General features: G+C 35.1%; 1 pseudogene; it reads left to right on the top strand.

Moving 5' to 3' along the window:
- Positions 1–918: 918 nt before the first annotated feature.
- On the top strand, positions 919–3,435 carry LOC145663165 (neuropeptide CCHamide-1 receptor pseudogene; annotated as a pseudogene).
- The last annotated feature ends 574 nt before the right edge of the window (positions 3,436–4,009 follow it).

Genomic DNA, 4,009 nt, shown 5'->3' with positions numbered 1-4,009 from the left:
GAAATTATCATCAAATGACGAATTTTCGGAACTCTAACAATTAAAACTAATGTTACAATGTATATTATAAAATATATAACATAAGTATTATATATATATATATATATATATATATATATATATTAAATATATATACAGTATTGCGCTAAATTCGTTGTATAAAAGCAGAGGAGTGATTCCTGAGAGATTTAACACGTAAACGAAAACCCCATCGTTTACGTGTTAAAGGCTGCCGAAAACATGAAAAAATGAATTCTAAAGGTCCATAGCTCCAAAACTATGGGACCTACTGTAGTCGGGTCAAGACTTCACTTAGGACCTAGTATGTGCTCTATCCAAAACTACATGTTTTAGAATCCTAAGGTACTCACGCAACAATTTTTATGGAGGTAGTTGGAGAGTATTTTATATCATAGGCCTGTAGTCAAACTTCCTCTATAAAAATTGTTGTGGAAGCACCTCAGGATTCTGAAACATGCATTTTTGGATAGAGCACATACTAGTTCCTAAGTGGAGTCTTGACCCGACCAAGGTCGGTCCCATAGTTTTGGAGCTATGAACCTTTAAAATTCATTTTTTAATGATTTCGGCATCCTATAACAGGTAAACGATGGGGTTTTCGCCCTATATTTATTGGAACTTTTTTGTTTGTTTTACTCTCAGGAATCACTCCTCTGCTTTTGTACAACGAATTTAGCGCCATACTGTATACAATATATATTGAAAAGGCAATAAAAATTTTAATTGATCTTTATATGTCTGCTTTTTGAAAATAAACTAATAATTGTTCTGTATTTGCATTCATTTTCGGTTAATCACACTGTTGAATGACATTTTGTTCTCTTTCTTGTACTTTCAGGTAACGAGTTTTGAGAAGAATCTTCATTAAGTTCTTGTATGTAAGGAATCACCATCACCTACCCATTGTACCAAGATGAGTCTATTGCCAGAAATGGAAAACATCACAGGAGGGATTGGATCGCTGAATATATCAGATCTGGACGAATACACTCCATACCACGAAAGACCCGAGACTTACATTGTCCCTATTTTATTTTTCCTCATTTTTGTAGTAGGTGTTCTTGGTAATGGAACTTTGATTGTAATATTTGTTCGAAATAGGAACATGAGAAACATCCCGAACACATACATCTTCAGCCTGGCATTAGGAGATATTTTAGTGATTTTAACTTGTGTACCGTTTACCAGTACAGTATACACTGTAGAGTCATGGCCTTATGGCCTGGTTGTTTGTAAGCTAAGTGAATTTGTTAAAGATATCTCTATTGGTGTTTCTGTATTTACTCTAACTGCATTGAGTGCTGATCGCTACTTTGCAATTACTGATCCAATGCGAAAACACATGGGCCATCATCCGACCAAAGTTACTCTAATTTCTGCCGTAAGCATTTGGATTATATCTATACTCTTTGCATTACCGTCGGTAATATTTTCGTATTTGAAAGATTTCGGTCTTTCAGCAACTAATAAGTCGGTCCTTATTTGCTATCCATTCCCCGATAAATTGGGCGAAACGTATCCGCAAATTATTGTAATGTTCAAATTTCTGTCGTACTACGCTATTCCTTTGTGTATAATTGCTGGATTTTACATGTTTATGGCACATCATTTACTGCTTAGTGCAAGAAATATGCCGGGTGAAATGCAGTACCAATCAACACAAATCCAAGCCAGGAAAAAAGTTGCTAAAATGATTCTATCCTTCGTAATTATTTTCGCCATATGTTTTCTACCATATCATATCTTCATGCTCTGGTTTTACTTCAGTCCAAATGCTTTCGACAACTATGACGACTTTTGGAATGCGTTTAGAATCGTTGGCTTTTGTCTTAGCTTTATTAACTCATGTATCAATCCTATAGCTCTATATTGTGTCAGCGGAACTTTCCGTAAATATTACAACAGGTATCTGTTCTGTTGTTTACCCACGCAAAGACAAATGAAACACCGGCGAAACAGGTCAACTTACGAATCTTCTAACACAATCAACTTCAACAGTACTCTGAGAAGAAATGATGAAGTTACTCTCACGACTACTTCTTTTAAACTTGACAAAACCTGAGGTTGGCCTTTAAGGTTGGTAAACGAAGATGTGCATCCGTATACCAACTGTGGAAGACCTGTGTACTATTGTCAATCTGAAACATTTTAAATCAATAGAGAAGATATTTTTAACCGAACAGACTACTCTGATCAAAACAGTGACAATTTAAAAAAAATCAGATGTACATTATAAAAGACTTAAAATTTGCAGAAAAGATTTGTAAATATCTAAATTATTTACGTCATAATTTCATACAATATTATGCATTGGTCAGGGCGTTGCACAGACTTGAATCAGTAAATGGAGTGATCAAGTTTCTCAAAAGTTTATCTAAGATAACTTTCATAAATATCAAATTCTCCTGGTATAAGATCTAAATCATAACAACAAAAACCGAAATTATTTTGTAAAAGAAAAAAAATACATATCATTGTACTGCTGCTACTCTGTATGCTATTACCTTGAACATCGCATTTCCTTGCTCCTCATTGTTTCAAACAAATTAGAAACAATAAAGCCAAGCTTGTAAAACATTTTATATCTTCTGTAACACCTAAATACTTGTGTTGAATACTTCTGGAGTAGATAATAGCAAGATTATTCCCGTTATAAACAAACAAACAAAAAAAAATCAAACCATGCCTTAGAGCAGCTTTTTGTTTTGTATGTCCCAAATGGGTGATTGCATGAAGAGACTTCAAATACGTACTAAGATATTATTATATGAGCAAAGTTCGAAACTTTGACATAAAATAGAGGTTTCTGTTAGTTTGTTTCTGACTTTGGCCAGGTACTTATTTTGTGAAATACATACTTTTAATAAATTAAATGTCAAGGTAGATTCGTTTGAGAGAAATAAGACAAGAATTGACAACATTTTATTTCGTAAATTAATCCAAGAGCTTTACGCAAAAATACCCTTGTATATATGTATGTATCAGGGGCATGATATGAGAAGGGAAGGGGCGATTGCTCCCCCTGAGTTTGAGGAACACATGATTCTTTAATAAATTCTATACTAATATATTATTTTTAAAAAAAATGTGAAATCTTATGACGGTGGACAATCCTGCCAAACCCCGTCCTGGCAAAACCTGAAATGACACTACTGATATAAATACAAGTACCACTATGTGGTTTTTAACCGATAAGAATAAAAGGAGATTCTATTTTCCTTAGTGTGTGTGTTCTGTGACATACGTGCTAATTAACACAGACAAGACTAAACAGTCGTATTTTTCTGAGATCTAATTGTACGTTGAAATTCAGGTTGTGTGCATTTGACAAGAAACAACCAACCAAATAAGGTCGTAACATAGCGGCACTGCCTTCGCTGTTTCTCTTCACGTCACAAGGAATGAAGGGGAGAAGTTCGCTATCACGATTAGCAACTTCAGATGAAAAAGGTAAAGGAAATCGATAAGAATGTCATAAATATATTGAGTTAATAAGTTTCCATTCTATATTCGACAATTGATAGTTCGCGACGGTGATAGTTTGCGTCTCTAATGTTTGAGAGTGTCTCTATTTTTCAACCTCCGTTACGTCACATGAAAAGGATCACGTGAGATGCCATAATGGGGGCAAGACACTGGACGTCGCCGCCTCCCACCCGATAGATAGCCTCTTAATTTGAATAACCGTAGAGTAGCGAAATTGAAAATCTATCGAGTGTATTCAAAACGCGCGCCAAGTGTGAAGTACATGATATAATTCGATACCTCGATATACAGCTGCAATTCATCATCTAATGGGTAAGGATTAGGGTGGAAACTTAATAAAAGATGGAGGTGTGTGTCACTGCTTCAGAGAGTTTAAAGTAGTACTAACCAATGCATACGGAAGAGCAGCCAAAGGTGGTAAACTATAGCGGCTTATGACCTTGTTGACGCATAAATCATGTGGTTCGCGAAAGATGTAGATAACGATTTCTGAACTGTCTGT

The sequence above is a fragment of the Thermobia domestica genome, chromosome 10 (genome assembly GCF_964235325.1).
Source record: "Thermobia domestica chromosome 10, izTheDome1.hap1.1, whole genome shotgun sequence".
In the NCBI taxonomy this organism is placed as follows: Eukaryota; Metazoa; Arthropoda; class Insecta; order Zygentoma; family Lepismatidae; genus Thermobia; species Thermobia domestica.
The sequence above is the reverse complement of the archived record's forward strand: the minus strand, read 5'-3'. Positions and strand labels throughout refer to the sequence as shown.